Source organism: Ovis canadensis, chromosome 9 (genome assembly GCF_042477335.2).
Source record: "Ovis canadensis isolate MfBH-ARS-UI-01 breed Bighorn chromosome 9, ARS-UI_OviCan_v2, whole genome shotgun sequence".
Classification (NCBI taxonomy): Eukaryota; Metazoa; Chordata; class Mammalia; order Artiodactyla; family Bovidae; genus Ovis; species Ovis canadensis.
The window spans coordinates 80,819,096-80,839,937 of record NC_091253.1 but is presented as its reverse complement, the minus strand read 5'-3'; the positions used below and the strand labels follow the sequence as shown (position 1 = coordinate 80,839,937).

General features: G+C 43.0%; 1 long non-coding RNA gene and 1 pseudogene across 1 annotated transcript in view; both read left to right on the top strand.

The window, feature by feature from the left end:
• LOC138445902 (uncharacterized) overlaps nucleotides 1-20,842 on the top strand; it is a 248,214-nt gene that overhangs the window by 13,532 nt on the left and 213,840 nt on the right. The window lies entirely within an intron of this gene.
• Nucleotides 4,553-5,132, top strand: LOC138446097 (transmembrane protein 126A pseudogene; annotated as a pseudogene).

Genomic DNA, 20,842 nt, shown 5'->3' with positions numbered 1-20,842 from the left:
CCCCTGACCGTGCGCTTTTTTTAAACCCTGAGGGCTCTATTTCATCACAGCAGAGGGACATCTCTCCTGGTAAAGGACAGTGATAGGATCCTGCCCTTTCTTCTCCAAGAGCCAGAGTGGAAACTACTAGATCCGATCACGTGCTCAGCCTTAAGTTTTTCTTGACCTTAAAATACGGTCCGACCATTTATAGGAGCATAAAGTACGTGTACAACTTGTACTGGGAACATAATAGGCTTATTTCCATTGAAACCTCAGCAGTGCTCGATACAGCTTTAATTAGTCCCATTTTATGGCTGAATACAGTGACGCATAACTTCCTATAGCTAATAATATCTAAGACTGGAACCCAGATGTCTGATGCAAAGCCTGTGCCTCTTTTCATCCTATTCCTCAAAGGCATCCGACTGCCTCTTCCTTTTGTCTTCAACTCTATTTGATGTAGACCTTAGAGGTCATCTCATCTAAGCTCCATTTACCAGATGAGAAAACCCAGGCCCAGATAAGCAGGGAGAAAAGGGCCTAGTATTCTAATTCCAAGTTTGAATTACTTTATAGACAAGTCGTATTAATACACAAGACAATAGTCAAAATTTTAGTCCAATTATTATTTTTTAAATCTTTAAATTGAGACCTATACACACAATGAACTTCAGAGACTGCTATTACAACAAATCTTTTCAAATATTTTGTTAAATAAGACTATTTAAAGACAAAGTAAGTGAATGTTATCAGAAGCAAGCCCCACTCGGCTATTTGATTTTAATAACACAAACTTCCTTGGCATAACTTTAGGTTCATGCAGAAAAAGCCATGCTTTCAGTTCTGAGAACAAAGACTGGAATATAGTTTTGTTTTGTTTTTTAAATAGGACTGGATAGATGGGTCATTTGTATAGAGAAAGAACTATCTAGGATGTGTCCTAAACCAGGTAAAAATGTGCAGGAGTCAGCACTGAGTATTTCTTAAGGTAAGACAAATAGAATTTTTTTCATACCAAAGTTCTATAGATTTTTATACTTTCCTCCAATCTTCACATGCAGCTAAACACACTGAAAATTGCTGTCCAAGAGCATTAAAAAAAGGTAAGAACTGTAATTACTTCTGAAATTGAGACAAATTTATTTTTTAAAAATGTTGTCAGTTTTTCATCCTGTAGGTCATTTACCTCCTAAGATTAAGACAGTTGGGAAGATGACTTAATACTCCATCTAGAAATCTGTCAGATGTTTTCAGAGTTCAACAGCATCTGATAATGTTAACTATGGTCCAACAATTCGGAGACAAAATCCCAGTTGATTAATTAAGAAGAAATTGGATCACATGAAGAGAAAACTATGACACAGATTTCGATCTGAGTCTGAAACTTCTGGCATTCTTTCTTGGAATGTAGAGACACTGCAGGCGGTTTGGTTCCTGTTAGATTCCCTTTACCCACTTGCAACGCCTTGGGAGAGGAATGGGGTTCCTCAGAGACATCCATGCACTCAACCCAGGATCAGGCTGATTTATAACTCTCAAAGGAGCTTTTCTGCTTCCCTGTCCACACCTGTTCCATATGCACTTCTTACAGGGGGAGAATGAAAACAGCAAAATGTTAACAGTCTTTCACGTATTAACGGGCATTGCAGCTGGCTGCCTGGGGCTTACAGCTGTCAGCAGACAGTCTTGGCAAAAACCAGGGAACTCCTAAAAGAATCTAGTCATTTCTTCTGAGATTTTACTTCCACGCCAACTGTGGTCCTTCATTTATGCTTCTTCAGAAGAGACTGTAAAATCCCTTTCCCCCTCATGTCTGCTTTGGGCATTCCTTCCCTACAGAAAGGTCTGTATACTACCTACTAGGTCTTTTATAAGAAATGTTTTATCTTTCTCAACCTAGATCTCAATTCTTGAGTTCAACATTCTTCTGCTTTAAAAGAAGGTATAAAAGAAATGAACATAAAAAAAGACAAAGATATCGTAAACTAAGTAGTTTACATTGTGAGTTTCCTATGAGACCCGAGATTAGAAACTAGGTGAAGATATAGAACCGATTAACAAAGTATTTACCACCTAAGAAATTTGTGGTGTGAAAGTGTTTTATAAAAACTATTATTATTTGATCATATGGGCAATACTAGGGAAAGGAGGGAGTTAATATTTATACACTTCTCTTCATCATATGCTTAGAAATCAGGTAAAGTCAGCTATCATCACCAGCGATATAATCTTACTAAAACTTTCGAAAGCCACATTTGCTCAAAGCTCATATGAAATAATAATTTCACTGATCCTTTCTATATAAATAAATAAGTCCTTTTCTTGTTCAGTTATAGAAAAGTGGGAATGAAAAGACTTTAATGGACATCAACAAAGGGCTTTTGATTTCAACTGAATTTACTTAACTCAGTGCTCATGGAAAGAATACAAGGGTGAGGCCTGATGGTGGTTGCTGTGAGGAAGGGTGTGAAACTGATTAAAGCAGGACTACTTTCAAGGTCTTCCTATCTAGCCAAGAGAGAGTTGTGCATATAGCTGCCTTTAACAGTCTGGGGAGAGCTGCATTAGAAATGGGGCTTCCCAGGTGGGCTCAGTGGTAAAGAATCCACCTGCCAGTGTAGGAGATGCAGGTTCAATCTGTGAGTCAGAAGATCCCTTACATAAGGAATTGGCAACGCACTCCAGTATTCTCACCTGAAGAATCCCATGGACAGAGGAGCCTGGTGGGCCATATGTAGTTCAAGGGGTCACAAAGAGTTGGACACAACTGAGCAACTAAACATTAGAAATAAAAAGCTTTATTGAGCACAGGTGAATGATTTTATTGGGAAGACTTCACAGAATTGGTGGTCCTTTATCTGAGCCCTTCAAAATAAAACTTTACCAGGGGGAGAAAGGGCACACCAACCCGAAGAAATGCTGTGAACAAAGTTACAAAGTTATGGTGTACCTAGAGACCTTCTCATGGCCCAGCATAAAGACCATAACCCTAAACGCCTGGAGGATCAAACAGGCCATTTAACACACGAGGTAAGCTGAGTTGGAGCACAACTGTGGGTGTGAGGACTCGGGAAACTGATGAGGTAATGTCTCAAGAGAAGTAAGAAATCTGGGATTTTATATGATCTCTCCCAGTTCCTTACACGGTGAAGAATTCCTTACACTGTGATGGTTAATACACACAACTTACACACAATAGTATAAGGTGAACCTATGCAGTTCTTGGACCAGATTCTGTGGGCCCCAGTTTCTGAACTTTAGAGAATATACAGTGTTTATGGGGTAAGGACAAGAGGCCAGGGCACATTTGAGAAATAAGTTGGAACTATGTTTTGAAGAACACCTTGCTAAGGAATAAGTATTTTATCAAATGAGACTCATTGCATCATTAAAAAGAAGTAAACCTCAATGGGATATCAAATTTGCATTACCAAACGGTCAAATCAAAAACCAGTGAAGTGGGCTGTGGATTTGAAAAAGACAAGTCTAGGATAGGGAGATAACAACCTAAGATAACCTTATCCTAAGGAGATAATCCCTGCTTAACAGGGGTTATGAAAATAATCTTGGAGGGAACCATAAAGAATGGTTCTGAGAGAAAGATCTGAAAGAAGGTTCAGGAGCCAGTGAGGGTCAGAGCAGACTCACTAGTTGCCATGGGTGATGGATGTTGGGGAATGATTTAGAGGTTTCAGTTTGAGTGACAGGTGTGAGGAGGTGACATTAGCTGGGAAAGGGCTGGAGAAGAGGAGGATTTGTGGTGAGAAGGAGTTTCCCTTTGGAGTTGCAGAAGCGCTGGGGCGTTTACGTGGAGACGTGGAGCAATGAGGGGAACCAAGGACGTGAACCCTGTGGTTAGGCAGAACCAGGTGAAAACCCAGACTGCAGGTTAGCCTGTTGTCTAATTTTTCCAAGATTCAGTTTCTTCATGAGTATCAGAGACTCTCGCTCACGGAGTCAGCGTGAGAATTAAGAGTAATACATGTGAGGCACTGAACACCATGCCTGGCACGTGGAAGCTGGATAAGCAGCTATTGTTATTGTCATCTTGAGGTCGAGCCATGGAGTTAGAGAATTAAAACTCCTTAGACAATTCTGTGTGACCCAGCACAGGACTGATACCGAGCCTTCCGGTGGGAGGGTCAAGAGGGGTGACTGGTAGGAACTGGAGGCTGCAAAGGGAGTGCTTATTTATAGTGTTTTATTTTAAGGTAATTTATAGTGAGGCCTTTAAGGCAGTGTCTGAAAGGTTCCCCCCAGCCTGGTCAGGGGTCAGATGAGGTCTCAGTTACTTGGTAGTAATTACCAAAGAGTTGTGCACAGGTGCCTTCCTGGAAACTCCTGGAATATGGAGCGCAATGGTTTCCAATCACTGAGGATCACATTAGGGTCTTAAGCACATTAGGATGACTGTGAAGCTTTGGAAACTAGAGCAAAGCCAGAATGGCTACACCCAGGAGCCCAAAGGGCAAAGGGAACCCTCATGATGGCTTTGAAGACGGGAGGAGGCAGCCACTGCTGAGAAGAGAGCTAGTAAGGTACCGGCGTTCTGGGAAAAGGATTGCAATAAATGGAAAACTAGGAAGCAGATGAGACTGTCAAGGAGAACTTAACTGATATCATAACCAGAAAAATTAACCAACTTCCAGAAGCAGAAAGGAATCTGCTTAAAATGGAACAGCATATATTGGACTGCTCTCTGCAGCCCAATAGCAGCTAGTCTTTTTCAATGTATCTTACATGCGGCTCCTGTAGCTGCTGCCTCACAAATGGCAGTGATCCCACTTTTGATGGCGCGTGTATCTTACAAAGTTTTGTAAATTTACCTTTGAATACAGGTGATTTGCATTGTGAAACTTGTGCCATAACATGAGGCAGATGGGGTGGTCTTGTTTTTGGTGGCCTCTACCCTGTTTTCTTGGCTAACCCTGTGATGAATGGTGGCCTAACAGCCAGGTGTAACTCAGCCTGGGCTACCCAAGAAAGGAAACATCTTAAATGATTGGATGAGGATTTCTAAGCCTATCTTTAGAGAGATGGTATTTCCCATTTGGCTCCAGCCTAGGTTTGCAGCATACTTTGGGTTGAGACAATATATACTACTGATAAAGGCTCTTTGGTTACATGAACCTGTCCTAGAAATTCAGTGACTGTTGAGCAAATCTGTACACAAAGATAAAATTGTGGGAGTCGGGGTGGGGGGGACTAGCACCGAGCTGTCTCTGGAGACAGGCCTTGCTTGGGTAGGGAACCTAGCCCACCACCAGGGCTGACAACCCTGCTTCTAGCTTCTAGAGGCTTTGGGGGCCAGTAGACACTCCACGTGCAGGTCTCAAGGGTGTGGTGACCAGTAGCCCATGTATGGGTCCAGACAGATTGGATCTCCATTCAGGATCTGTGTACCAGGAAAGTTGACTTCTCTGAGACTCAAATGCCTTGTCTGAAAGTGGCAAAAACATGACTTTTCCCCAGCACTTTTTGTGTGTTCATATGAGATTGTTTGTGAAGCAATTAGCACAGTGCCCAATACACTGCATCAGAACATCATGCGGAAGTGGTTCACAATGTCCTTTACACTCTTACTGAGGCTAATGAGGTCACCTCCTAAATAAATGATCTTGATTCACAGTCAACACATCAAACCTAGTATGTACTAATAATACTGCGTAAGCTTTTACATCATAAACAATACATACACTGCCAGAGAAAACTTTAGAGAACACGTCACAGAAACCGTGATCAAACTACAGCCACACTGGTTTAGTTTAGGAAACAAACACACAGATGCTTATGATATTAAATCTAAATGGTGGTGTCTTAGAAACTGGCCTTGTAATTATGACTAAATTCACTCTTCTTTGAATAATAGTTGTTGAGTTTTCACTATGTTATTAACACCAACTTGGTTCAACTCATGTTTAATCTATTAACTCCAAACTGCACAATTTAGAAGTGTATCTCATTAAATTGAATGACACCCTGAACTGATAATACCCATTAAAGTATAATGTTTCTAATTTCTCTGATCTTTCAGTAGTACAGAGTCAACCTACAGTTCAGTGAAAGTAAAGTGAAATCAACAGCTGGTTTGGTCTGACCATCACCCACTTAATTACTGCTATATCTCCTCAATATATTTCACTCCTCATTTTGCTCTATGCAAATCCATCTGCACACATCTCCGTTTTTTACCGTAAAACTCAATTCATGTCTCACTCAGCTGATCAAAACACTCTAACCACTTCCCAATACCATCCAGGAAAAGTTAAAAAGGTCTTAGCCTCATAGTCAAAGCTTGCTATCATTTGCCTTCACTTTTTACTCCTTTCCTTTATAGTTCGGGTGAATCTGGAATTGCAACTGCAAAAGCCTTTTTCTTCCTGTTTTGGAAGCTATATGATTGAACAAGAGTGCATATAGAGGAGAAGTTTTGTCTGTGCTGAGACAGTTCGTTTAATTTTTGCTGTTCCTACCTGTATAAATCTTCTTTGTCCTGGACTTGGTGTGAGAATTAGTAATGTATACCGAAGTCTTTCATAAACTGCAAAGGGTGATAGGAGACGAATCACCATGCTCAGCTGTTTCTTTCTTTCTTCCCCACTGCACGCATGCAAGCGTGCTGTATTGCTTCACGACTTGCTTCAGTCGTGTCTGACTCTGTGTGACCCGATGGATGGCAGCCCACCAGGCTCCTCTGTCCATGGTAGGGGGACACAGGCAAGAATACTGGAGTGGATTGCCGTGGCTTCCTCCAGGATATCTTCCTGACCCAGGGATTGAACCTGTCTCTCTTACCTCTAACCTGCATTGGCAGATGGGCTAGCACCATGAGGGAAGGCTTTCTTCACCACTGGATAAGATAGTACTATGCCCATCTCTGGGTGTATTACAGCTCTGCACCAGCCATTGTTTTTAAAGATGCACAGGTGATTCCTCATGTGATTTAACATCTTAATGTGATCCTTAGGGATAGGGATTGTAACCACTGAGCTCTGAGTGCCACTGGTGCCGCCTGTCTTCCTTACTATATGATGTCTTGTGCGCCCATGTAGTCACTAAGCACCACATGTGTGCTATGGAGGGGATGGGTGTCAAGAGATGAATCTGACTGGTATCTGCCCTAATGAGCCTCACAGTAGGACATGGAGAAAGTGAGCAATTGGGTGTTATCATTATGATATATGGGTTATGATAGCAGTGTATCTGAGGTCATAGTAATATCTTTGGGATTAGGGAAGGCCTTAAAAAGAAGGTGCTACTTGAGCTGAGCATGATGGGTCATTGTCCAGTGGAAGGAGCCGGGCAAGAGTAAACCCCAGAGAGAAGCTTAAAGATTCAAGCTATGGAGGAGGAAATAGCATGTCTTACTGAAGTGAAACCTGAGTTTCCCTACAAACTACAGACTGATGGGGTCGCCTTTCTTTTAAGAACCAAAGAAAATGATATACATCCCCCTCCACTCAATGTAAACAGAAAGTCTAGTGGTCTATCTTAGAAATCTTTTCAAATAAGTGTGTGCATGGATGTATCCAGAATGTGACCACTTCTCACCACCTTTACTGACATTAGCCTCCCCACCTTCACTCACCTAGTAGCTTTCAAGCAACCATTGACTCTTCTGTGAATCATTGCATTGTCTCCTTAACTGGTCTCCCTGCTTTCACTCTTATCCAGTCCATTCCCAACATTAGTCAGATCCTTTAAAAACCTAAGTCAGATTATATCACTTTGCTGAAAATTTTTCTATGTTTTTTTGCTTCAAAGCAAAAGTCAAAATCCTCACAATGGTCTGCAGGGTCTTACCATGCTCTCCCCTTGTTAGGCCCCCAACTCTTCCCCTCTGACTCCTCCACCCATTCTTCACCCTACCTTGGCTACTCTGATTTCCAAACTGTCACCTGCCCCCAGACATGGGCACTTGCTCCCTTTGTCTTTTTTAAAGATACTTACTTATATTTGGTATTTGGCTGTACTGCATCTCGTTGTCTTAGTTGTGGCGCGTGGGATCTTGGTTGCAGCATGTGAACTCTTAGCTGCAGCATGTGGGATCCAGTTCCCTGACTAGTGATTGAACCTGGGCCCCCTGCTTTGGGAGCACAGCGTCTTAGCCGCTGGACCACCAGGAAGTCCCTAGTTCCCTTGGTCTTCACCTCCTTATTCCCCGCCCTTGGTGCCATTGCCTCTGTATATTCAAGCGGCATAATAAAGTCTCTCTAAACAAAAGGGGTTCTCCTCTTAAGAGCACTGCTACCTCCTGCTGCAGTGGAAACCGAGAAGGAAGTACAGTGGCGTTTGTAGCTGGAGAGATAAGTAGGATCAGATTGTGGAGGAACTTGAAAGCCTTGATAAGAAATGTAGATTTTATCCAAATGTTGTAAAGCTTTAACTTAAAGAATGGCATAATCAGGATTGCATTTTAATACATTCACTTTGTCAGTGGTATGAAGAATAGGGGCTTCCCTGGTAGCTCAGCTGGCAAAGAATCCACCTGCAATGCAGGGGACCTCTGTTCGACTCCTGGGCGGGGAAGATGCCCTGGAGAAGGGATAGGCTACCCACTCCAGTATTTTGGGGCTTTCCTGGTGCTCAGTCGGTAAAGAATCCACCTGCAATGTGGGAGACCTGGGTCTGATCACTAGGTTGGGAAGATCCCCTGCAGGAGGGCATGGCAACCTACTCCAGTATTCTTGCCTGGAGAATCCCCATGGATAGAGGAGCAGGGAGGGCTAAGGTTCATGGGGTCACAAAGAGTTAGAACCAGCTAAGCACAGCACACATGGAGAGTAGATTCAAGGATGGTGTGTGGGCCCGAGAAGAGGCTGAGATCATGTTTATTCTTTTATCCTGAGGAAACCCCCGCCAAGGGCAGGATATTTGGGGGTCTCTATAGGCTCTCTGGAGAAGCAAATGGCCACCCATCTTTCCTTGCCTGGAAAACCCCATGGAAGGAGGAGCCTGGAGGGCTGCAGTCCATGGTATTGCAAAGAGTTGGGCACGACTGAGCGACTAACACACACAGACTCTCTGGTCTTTCCCCCATTCCCTTTAGACTTTTCTAATGCAGAAACTGAAAGTGAAGTCGCTCAGTCCTGTCCGACTCTTTGCGACCCCATGGACTGTAGCCTACCAGGCTCCTCCGTCCATAGGATTCTCCAGGCAAGAATACTGGAGTGGGTTGTCATTTCCTTCTACAGGGGATCTTCCCGACCCAGGGATCAAACCCGGGTCTTCGGCATTGGAGGCAAACGCTTTAACCTCTGAGTCAGGAGGGAAGCTTCTAATGCAGAAGTCCCAATCAATTAGTTGCATTAACTAGTTGAAAGAAAGGCAGACTCAGATTATTTCCACCGCTCCTGCAGGGAGAGTGAAGGGGCGGCCCCACCCACCAAGTCTGGTCACTAGTAAGTGTCCCTCCCGTCCTCCTCCCAAACCGAAAAAATTAATTGCAGGTGCTGACTGAGCCGAATTCTAGCCAATGGACGGCTGTTCCTGCTTTCCGCCATCCCCACCCACCCAGGAACGTGATTCCTGAATCTGGACTAGGGATTTCTGGTTCCAGGCTAACTGCATGGGTGCTGGGCAGAGGAATGCAGAAGTCTAGGTAAGAGTTGATGAAAACCTACTTTTAGATGGTAGTGGTAAGGTAAGAAAGGAGGGCATAAGTACTGCAGGTGAAAGTAATAGAGCTGATCACAATGAGATGTTAGATGCGAAGGAAATGAAGGCATCTGGGATGGGCATAGCCTTTTTGGCTTGGGTTTGTAGGTAGATGGTGGTTTGATCCCCAAAGAATAAAAATACTAAGGAATACTAAGCTTAGGGATTGGGCAGATATTAAGTTTTGGACATGTTAACTTGGAGATACCTTGGGGGACATTCAGGGATGGGAGCTCAGGAGAAAGGTCTGGGCTCTTTTATATTTAGATCAGGGGATCATTTTAGATCAAGGAGACTAAGGGGATCATTTTAGATCAAGGAGACTAAGGTCTTGCCAAGTCACAGAGCCAACAGAGTTAACAACGGGATCAGAGTCAAGCACACCGACTCCAGAATCAGGGCTTTGAATAGCTGTGCTCTGACGCAGATTCCTTTCCTCCTCCTTGCTGTCTACCCCCACCTTCAAGGACAGGACTTCTGAAGCTTGTGACATCACTCTCTAAACAAGCGTCTTAAGATCTAAATATAGAGCTTCTTAGCCCTGGCTTTCTATCTGATCCTGTAAAGCTTGCCTTTCAGTCATGCCGAGTGTCATGATGTGACCCGATAGAGGTGCTAACTGACTCGATCCTGGCAATAATTTTGCAATGCGTGTGCATCCCATCAACACATTGTGTACCTTTATGCTTATACTTCCCTGTATGTCAATTGTATCTCAGGAAAGCTGGGGATAAGGTATCTTGAAATTGTCCTTACTCCTTATTTTAAGAACTTCTGTTTACTTCTCGATCCATTCAACTCAATTCTGATTTCTGCCCACAAACTCAGTTTAGTCAAGGCATGGATGCCTTCCTCATTGTCAAACCCAGGGGGTATTAAAAAAAATTTTTTTTAATTTTTGGTTGCACTGGGTCTTCCTTGCTGCTTTAGGGCTCTCTCTAGTTGAGGTGAGCAGGGCCTACTCCTTATTGAGGTGCACAGGCTTCTCATTGCAGTGGCTTCTCTTGCTGAGAAGCTCAGGTTCTAGGCATGCTGGCTTCCATAGTTGCAGTTCGTGGGCTTTGGAGTGAAGGGCAGTAGTCTCAGCGGTACGTGGGCTTAGTTTCTCCATGGTGTGTGGAATCTTCCTGGACCAGGGATCAAACGTGTGTCCCCTCCACTGGCAGGTGGATTCTTATCCACTGTACCAGCAGGGAAGTCCTCAAAGGACATTTTCTGTGCTCACTTACTTAAACTTTCTCTAGCATCCTCTCCTGTGTGTGTATGTGTGTGTGTGCATGTGTGTGTGAATATATGTATGTGTTGAGGGTAAGAGGGTCATGACAGAAAGTTTGGAAAACCAAGAAAGAATAACTACTCCTAATTATATCACACTCAAACACCTTATTCATAGGCCAGCATGAATGTAACATACAGAATTAAAATATATTCCAAATCCTGAAAATTTCGTTGTGCTAAAAGTATTCCTTTCAGTTCAAGGCTGTCATTTTTTGAGGAAAAAAAAAAAAGCTGAAATAGCCCAATTTACGTGGCTTTCTACACCACGTTTACCCTTTTGTCCTAGAAATCATCTAAAAGCAACAGGTAATTTTTTTTAAGCCTCTCAGACTCTATCTTCCATGAAGTAGGACACAGATAATCTGCAGACAATTCACTGGAAAAGACCCTGATGCTGGAAAAGATTGAGGGCAGAAGGAGAAGAGGGCATCAGAGGATGAGATGGCTGGATGGCATCACTGATGCAATGAACATGAACTTGGGCAAACTCCAGGAGATGGTGAGGGACAGGGAGGCCTGGCGTGCTGCAGTCCATGCGGTTGCAAAGAGTCAGACACAAGTGGATGACTGAAGAAGAACAACAATCTGCAGACCCTGACATATGTGAAATGACTGCTAAAACTGACTGAGATTGGTTAGAATCTATCTAGCATAAAGTCCAGAGGTATACTGAGATGGCCTGGCAATGGTGGTTTGCAGAAGGAATTTGCAAAAACACTTTTTTTTTTTTTTTTTGGAGGGAAGAGCTTTGTCATGTAGTAAAAAAGCTGCATGGCTGTTTGCTGCAGTAAGTGTAGAAATCTGGTGTCAGGGCTGGCAAGCAAAATGCTTCTAAACTTTGACTTTGAAAAGCAGGTAATTGAAATAGGAAGAAGCAGTTAAGGTACACAAAGAATGCAATGGAGGCATCGTATTTGCAGGAAGCAGTCAGGTTTCTGTAGAAGCAACAGGAGGTTCTCTGGATTGAAACACCTGCAAGATGCTCTGATGCATCCTCTTTCCTCACAGGAACTTTCTTAAATGCCTACTCCAGAAAAGTTCAACCCACTTGAAAGATGTAAGATGGTACGATAGTAGCCCAGAGACACTTTAAGAAAAATCCGTGAAAAAGAATAAAGTTACCAACAAAGAACACTCACCAGAAAAAAGGTGCCACAGAGCAGGGGAAAAATGTGAACCTTCAGCCAAAAATTTAAAGACAAAGAAACATCACCTCTATGAATAAGAAGGGAGCAGCAGATATAATAATTCCAGGGCAAGATGGCATGATACCTGTCAAAGAAAAAAAAATTACAGAAAAAATACTAGAGGTAGAGAAATGGAAACAGAACAGATGAATGTGGTATTATTCTCAAAGACTATGAATGAATAGTTGGAGAACATGAAAAGAACATGCATGGTAGTCACTCGGCAAATGTTTGGTCAGTGAATGAATGGGTGATGGGGGAAGGAGATGTTACTGCATTCTTTTGTATATCTTTAATAAAGGATTTATTTTTTAAATAAAAATGAAACAAAAGAGTGAATGATAGAAGGGCCTCTGATTTTTTTCGAATTTAAAATGTATAGGAATCTATCTCCATCTCCCTGACAGTGTTGTGATTAGATGAGGACTGAAAAGACGCTTACTCCTTGGAAGAAAAGTTATGACCAACCTAAATAGTATATTCAAGAGCAGAGACATTACTTTGCCGACTAAGGTCCGTCTAGTCAAGGCTATGGTTTTTCCTGTGGTCATGTATGGATGTGAGAGTTGGACTGTGAAGAAGGCTGAGCACCGAAGAATTGATGCGTTTGAACTGTGGTGTTGGAGAAGACTCTTGAGGGTCCCTTGGACTGCAAGGAGATCCAACCAGTCCATTCTGAAGGAGATCAACCGTGGGATTTCTTTGGAAGGAATGATGCTAAAGCTGAAGCTCCAGTACTTTGGCCACCTCATGCAAAGAGTTGACTCATTGGAAAAGACTCTGATGCTGGGAGGGATTGGGGGCAGGAGGAGAAGGGAACGACCCAGGATGAGATGGCTGGATGGCATCACGGACTCGATGGACGTGAGTCTGAGTGAAGTCTGGGAGATGGTGATGGACAGGGAGGCCTGGCGTGCTGCGATTCATGGGGTCGCAAAGAGTCAGACACGACTGAGCGACTGAACTGAACTGAACTGAACTGAACTGAAAACCTGTAGTTTTCATGGAGTCTCCTCTCAGCCATGTGAGCTCAGTGTGTCTGACTCTTTGTGACCTCATATACTGTAGCCCACCAGGCTCCTCTGTCCATTGGATTTTCCAGGCAAGAATACTGGAGTGGGCTGCCATTTTTTCCTCCAGGGATCTTCCCAACCCAGGGCTGGAACCTGTGTCCCCTGCATCTCTTGTTCTGGCAGACAGATTCTTTACCACTCTGAGCCATCTGGGAAGAGCTTCCTGTGTATCTCCCCAAATGAGGACAGCGTTCCTGATCCTTTTTCTCAATCTCAAAAAAGAGCCACCTGGGTGATTTCAATCTGATTTGCCCTTTGGAAGGGGCTGACTTGCCACAGTCTCCTCTGTCTGCCCTCAAATGATGCCAGGCTTGGAGACGCTGCTGGCTCCCACTTGCCACACTTTCAGCTGTTTCCATGGGCCAACTCAATAAATACTCACTGAGCTACAGGTGAGTATCATGAATGTAAGAGATACAAAGGGAAGCAAGGTGGTGTCTCTTATAATCTAGTCATGATAATTATAGGGGCCTCCAATGGCACCCCACTCCAGTACTCTTGCCTGGAAAATCCCATGGATGGAGGAGCCTGGTGGGCTGCAGTCCATTGGGTCACTAAGAGTCGGACACGACTGAGTGATTTCCCTTTCACTTTTCACTCTCATGCATTGGAGAAGGAAATGGCAGCCCACTCCAGTGTTCTTGCCTGGAGAATCCCAGGGACGGGGGAGCCTGGTGGGCTGCCATCTATGGGGTCGCACAGAGTCGAACACGACTGAAGTGACTTAGCAGCAAAAGTGTTAACCTAAGGATTTTTGTCCAATTCTGTATTATTTTGCTAGAGCTGCTGTCATAAATTGCCATAAACCTGGTGATTTAAAACAGAAACTCACTATCTCACAATTCTGGTGTCCAGAGTCAGAAGTCAAGATGCTGGCCTGGCTGTGCTCCCTCTGAAGGTTGCAGAAGAGGACCCTTCCTCGCCTCTTCTGCCTCCGGGCTGCTCCGAGCTCCCCGGGCTTGTGGCATCGCCCCTCTGGTCTCTGCCTCTGTCTGCATGGTCCTCTTCTTTGTGTGCATGTCTTTTCCTCTTCTTTCTGTGTCGGATCGCCTTCTGCCTTTCTCTTTTATAAGGAGACTTGTTGTTGGATTTATGTCCTACCCAGATGACCCAAGTGACGCAGTGGTGAAGAATCCATCTGCCAGTGCAGGAGACACCAGAGACATGGATTTGATCCCTGATCAGGAAGATTCCCCTGGGGTAGGAAATGGCAACCCACTCCAGTGTTCTTGCCTGGAGAACCCATGGACAGAGGAGCCTGATGGGCTACAGTCCGTAGGATCACAAAAGATTGGATGCAATTGAGCGTGTGTGTGCCTGTGCACTTATGGTCCAAGATGATCCCAAGTTCCTCAAAATTCATTACATCTGCAAAGACCCCTCTTCTGAATAACGTTATATTCACAGATTCCAGGGGTTAGGATGTTTACATCTCTTCTGGATGGCCACCATTCAATCCACCACTGTCTTTTTGCAGAGTGTTTTCCCATCTTCCTTCAGCATCCTGTTGTCTTTTAGTCCTCTCTGTGTTATATAGGCTGACTTTGCATTAGATGAAACCCCAGTTACCAGCTACCTGTATGACCTTTGGTCATGTTACTAACTTCTACTGGAATTCTCTATCCAAACAGGAAGTGTAAATATGCTTTTGACAGGATTGTTATAAAGAGTAAATGGGGCATGGATGGTAAAGCTATTAGCCTGGCTCAGTAAATACAGAAAGAGATGATTTCCCTGTGGTTAGCGTCTGTGACAGGAAGGGCTGGGAGGACATCAGCTTTTCAGTGTGTCGTTTTACAAGGAGGCATTGCTCTCTCCTTTATCGCTTTCTGAATTCTCCCAGTGCCCAGGGAAGCGCTGCAGACTTGCTCCGATGTCAAGACATGAGCTTTGCTTGCAAAGTCTTGCAATGAGCTGGCAACTCACTATTTTAAGTTTTAGGACACTGGCAGGAGGTCTGAGCTATGTTAATTTCAGAACACTCTGACAGGTTTATCTTCAGATTTCTTTCTTCTTTTTGTTTAAATAGAGATCGGAGCCTACTCAAAGAGGCAAGGCAGCTGTGCAGGGAAGTATCTTGTTTAACATCTGTCATTTAACACCACTTGTAGCCCATAGGAGGAAGGAGAGGCTGCCAGAGAGCTAAATTTAAGTTGCAGGGGTCTAAGCAGCATTTGAAGAAGAAGAGAGATAACAGCTTCCTGTCGGGGAGAGACGACCAAAAAAGAAACTTTAATTTAGCCTTTCTTATGCTTCTGGTGAGAATAATTTACCTCCTCTAAAGTCCAGGGAACATTATTTGTAGTTAGTTAAGATGTTTTAAATCCCTATACGTCTTTTCTTCAAAGTAAGTAACTTTCCTTTTAAAACACCAAGGAGTGTTGAACACCTGTGTGTCTGAACTCTATATTGCTTCTTGTGTTAGGTTTATTCACCTGAGATAATCTCTTGGTTGCAACTCACAGAAACATGTATGTTATCTTCATTTTATAGACAGGTAGGTAGAGCTCTGGAGGAAATGATTGTCCTCGTTGAGGAAATACGTGGCGCTACAATTGAAATCCAGCATCTTGATTCAAGTCCCAATACTCAAAACATCATAAACTGTTTGCTAAGTGGCTCAAGACAGGTTCAGGCAGAACACTGTTGTTCAATTCCTAAGTTATCTCCTGCTCTTTGCAACCCCATAGACTACAGCACACCAGGCTTTCCTGTCCACTATCTCCCAGAGTTTCCTCCAACTCATGTACATTGAGTTGGTGATACCATCCAACCATATCATGCTCTATCACTCCTTTCACCTCCTGCCTTCAATCTTTCCCAGCATCAGGGTCTTTTCCAATGAATCAGCTCTTCGCATCAGGTGGCCACAGTATTGGAGTTTCAGCTTCAGCATCAATCCTTCCAATGCACATTCAGGACTGATTTCCTTTAAGATTGACTGGTTGGATCTCCTTGCTATCCAAGGGGCTCTCAAGAGTCTTCTCCAGCACCACAGTTTGAAGATGGACTGTATTAAGCAGACATTTCCCAGCACACATCTCAGCACTTGCTGCTTTATTCTGCCTTTCCTAACCTACCAATCAGTAAATAGTCTAGACCCTTTCTGAAACGTTGTTTTGGGACTTGCAAAATGTTACTTAGATTATACACCATCTCTTGCAGGTATTAACAATGCAGAAGCAATAGCAGGTCTCTGAGCCTTTGAGTGGCAGCCTGTCATGACAATCAAATTACAATGGGAGACGAATTACACCCTTTCTTCTGACACAGTTTTTAAAACCACCATGTGAAACTTCACGTGCACTGTAATTTCCAAGCACTTGCTTTCTGAGTATACTTGTCATTCTCTGTCAATGGCTGTGTTACCTTCTTATTGGAATGACCTTGTATATTGTATTTAAAATACTATTCAGATATTTTTAATTATAATGGCCTTTCAGGAGACTTGTATCTGGCAGCCTCCTATTGTATTGTTCTTTGTTTTGAAGCTCAATATGCATTCAGGGCTTTTTTTTTTTTTTTTTTTTGTCCTACTTTACCAAAGACACTCACAGTTGGTTCTTGGCAAATACCACAGATGGGGTCAGGCTGTAATTGAACTTTCATAAATCATCCTCCACCACGTGCAACCAAATTCCTGCAACCTTTTCTTCCCTCAGAGACATTTTCAAGCCACTGAGGGATGAGATAAAGAAACACGTTTATCTCCCTTGGTACATGTTTTACTTTTCATTCCTTTATCAACTAACAGTTTGGGTTTTGTGACTAATGCAAATAAGCTGTTTTCAAGTCAGCTGCTGAGGAAATAGAATGAGTTGTGAAAACTGTACGTGTCCTCAGATATTCATGATAGTAAAGTAGAGGATATACAGGATCTATACATATATATTTGTTACTCAACTTACTACGCAAGTCTTGATGTTTACAAGTCATGTCTCAATTAGAAGACAGGTATCTGCATACATGGGGCTTCCCTGGTGGCTCAGTGGTAAAGAATCTGCCTGCCAATGCAGGAGATGCAGGATCTTCCTGGGTCAGGAAGATCCCCTGGAGAAGGAGATGGCAACCCACTCCAGTATTTTTGCCTGGAGAACCCATGGACAGAGGAGCCTGGTGGGCTGTGGTCCATGGGGGTTGCAAAGGGTCAGATACGACTTAGCAACTAAACAACAGCAACAAGTTTGCATACATATAAATGCTTATTTATGTTCTTGTATTAGATGTCCCTGGATTTGTAATATACTCTAATCAACCCTAAGATGCCAACATCATTATTTTTTCTTATTGTGGTAAAAAATATGAGAAAAATATATTTTTTTACCCAATCAAGAATATTTGATTTATTGATGGTGAAAAAGAGGGAACATAAACTTCTCTTTAGAACAGAGGTCCCTGACCTCTGGAATCTAATGCCTGATGATATGAGGTGGAGCTGAGTTAATAATAAGAGAAATAAAGTGTACAATAAATGTAAGGGACTTGAAACATCTTCAAACCATCCCCCAACCCCAATGGAAAATTGTCTTTCATTAAACCTGTTTCTGGTGCCAAAAAGGTTGGGAATCACTACTTTAGAACATTATTAGGTGCTGAAAATACCTAACATCAACACAATGCACTAATGATGATGACTATGACTGTCAATAAGGCCGAGCACCGAAGAATTGATGCTTTTGAACTGTGGTGTCAGAGAAGACTGTTGAGAGTCCCTTGGACTGCAAGGAGATCCAACCAGTCCATTCTGAAGGAGATCAACCGTGGGATTTCTTTGGAAGGAATGATGATAAAGCTGAAGCTCCAGTACTTTGGCCACCTCATGCAAAGAGTTGACTCATTGGAAAAGACTCTGATGCTGGTAGGGGTTGGGAGCAGGAGGAGAAGGGGACGACAGAGGATGAGATGGCTGGATGGCATCACTGACTCGATGGATGTGAATCTGAGTGAACTCCGGGAGATGGTGATGGACAGGGAGGCCTGGCGTGCTGCAATTCATGGGGTTTCAAAGAGTCGGACATGACTGAGTGACTGAACTGAACTGATACTTATACCTTCTTTTAAACCTGAACCTAGCTAAAATGGTATGTATGCTTTTTTAATGACCACATTAGGAAGGTTACAGGACAAATATTCTTTAAGACTATTTCAAAGACAAACAATGCTGGAGGGTAGTGAGGAGACTTTTGGTGACAGATCTTCCTCTGGAAAGTTTTCACAATAACTGTGTTTTCAACTATCTTACACACTAAAGCTAAGACAGTGAGAATAATCACACAATTGCATAAGAAATACAGCAGAGATACAAAATCTGGACCATATCATGTCTTCGGTATATCTTGTAATGAATAATTTGGAGCAGCCTAGGCTATAAGGAGAAGTAATATGATGCAGGTGTACACAGACACAACTAATACAGTTGCTAGAATGTTGAAATACTCATGTAAATAGCAGCTGTGCTCTGACCCAGGCACCTCTTGACACTGACCTCCCCCACCACACACCATCCAGCAGCCAAGGGTTAAGACTGTCAATACTCAGGTTTAATTCAGTACTCAGGCTGTCTGACATTGTACAGGAGGCAGGAATCAAGACCATCCCCAAGGAAAAGAAATGCAAAAAGGCAAAATGGTTGTCTGAGAAGGCCTTACAAATAGCTGTGAAAAGAGAAGGGAAAGATAAAGGAGAAAAGGAAAGATATACCCATCTGAATGCAGAGTTCCAAAGAATAGCAAGGAGAGATAAGCAAGCCTTCTTCAGTGATCAATTCAAAGGAATAGAGGAAAACAATAGAATGGGAAAGACTAGAGATCTCTTCAAGAAAATTAGAGATACCAAGGGAACATTTCATGCAAAACTAGGCTCAGTAAAGGACAGAAATGGTATGGACCTAACAGAAGCAGAAGATATTAAGAAGAAGTGGCAAGAATACACAGAAGAACTGTACAAAAAAGAGCTTCATGACCCAGATAACCACGATGGTGTGATCACTCATATAGAGCCAGACATCCTGGAATGTGAAATCAAGTGGGCCTTAGGAAGCATCACTATGAACAAAGCTAGTGGAGGTGATGGAATTCCAGTTGAGCTATTTCAAATCCTGAAAGATGATGCTGTGAAAGTGCTATACTCAATATGCCAACAAATTTGGAAAACTCACCAGTGGCCACAGGACTTGAAAGGGTCATTTTTCGTTCCAATCCCAAAGAAAGGCAATGCCAAAGAATGCTCAAACTACTGCACAATTGCACTCATCTCACACACTAGTAAAGTAATGCTGAAAATTCTCCAAGCCAGGCTTTAGCAATACATGAACCGTGAACTTCCAGATATTAAGCTGGATTTAGAAAAGGCAGAGGAACCAGACATCAAATTGCCAACATCTGTTGGATCATTGAAAAAGCAAGAGAGTTCCAGAAAAACATCTATTTCTGCTTTATTGACTATGCCAAACCCTTTTGCTGTGTGGATCACAAGAAACTGGAAATTCTTAAAGAGATGGGAATACCAGACCACCTGACCTGCCTCCTGAGAAATCTGTATGCAGATCAGGAAGCGACAGTTAGAACTGAACATGGAACAACAGACTGGTTCCAAATTGGGAAAGGAGTACATCAAGGCTGTATATTGTCACCCTGCTTATTTAAGTTATATGCAGAGTACATCATGAGAAATGCTGGACTGGATGAAGCACAGCTGGAATCAAGTTTGCCAGGAGAAATATCAATAACCTCAGATATGCAGATGACATCACCTTTATGCTAGAAAGTGAAGAAGAACTAAAGAGCCTCGTGACAAAAGTGAAAGAGCACAGTGAAAAACTTGGCTTAAAACTCAACATTCAGAAAATGAAGATCATGACATCTGGTCCCATCACTTCATGACAGTAGATAGGGAAACAATGGAAACAGTGAGAGACTTTATTTTGGGGGCTCCAAAATCACTGCAGGTGGTTACTGTAGCCATGAAATGAAAAGACACTTGCTCCCTGAAAGAAAAGCTATGACCAACCTAGACAGCATATTCGAAAGCAGAGACATTACTTTGCCAACAAAGGCCCATCTAGTCAAAGCTATGGTTTTTCCAGTAGTCATGTATGGATGTGAGAGTTGGACTATAAACAAAGCTGAGGGCCAAAGAATTGATGCTTTTGAACTGCGGTGTTGGAGAAGACTCTTGAGAGTGTCTTGGACTATCAGGAGATCCAACCAGTCCATCCTGAAGGAGATCAGTCCTGAATATTAATTGGCAGGACTGATGCTGAAGCTGAAACTCCAATACTTTGGCCACCTGATGCGAAGAGCTGATTCATTTGAAAATATCCTGATGATTTGGAAAGACTGAAGGCAGGAGGAGAAGGGGACGACAGAGGATGAGATGGTTGGATGGCATCACTGACTCAATGGACATGGGTTTGAGTAAACTCTGGGCTTTGGTGATGGACAGGGGGGCCTGGCATTCTGTAGTCCATGGGGTCACAAAGAGTCAGACATGACTGAGCAACTGCACTGAACAGTCTGTCTGAGTGGTTCAAGAGTGTGAATGTTACCCATGAATAAGGTTATTTAATAAGTCATTTCAGTGCTGGTGGAGTTTCAGTGGTTGATATGATCTGTAACCACCTTAAAAAGAATCCTGATATGTCTTCTCTTCTCTATGTTGCAGTTT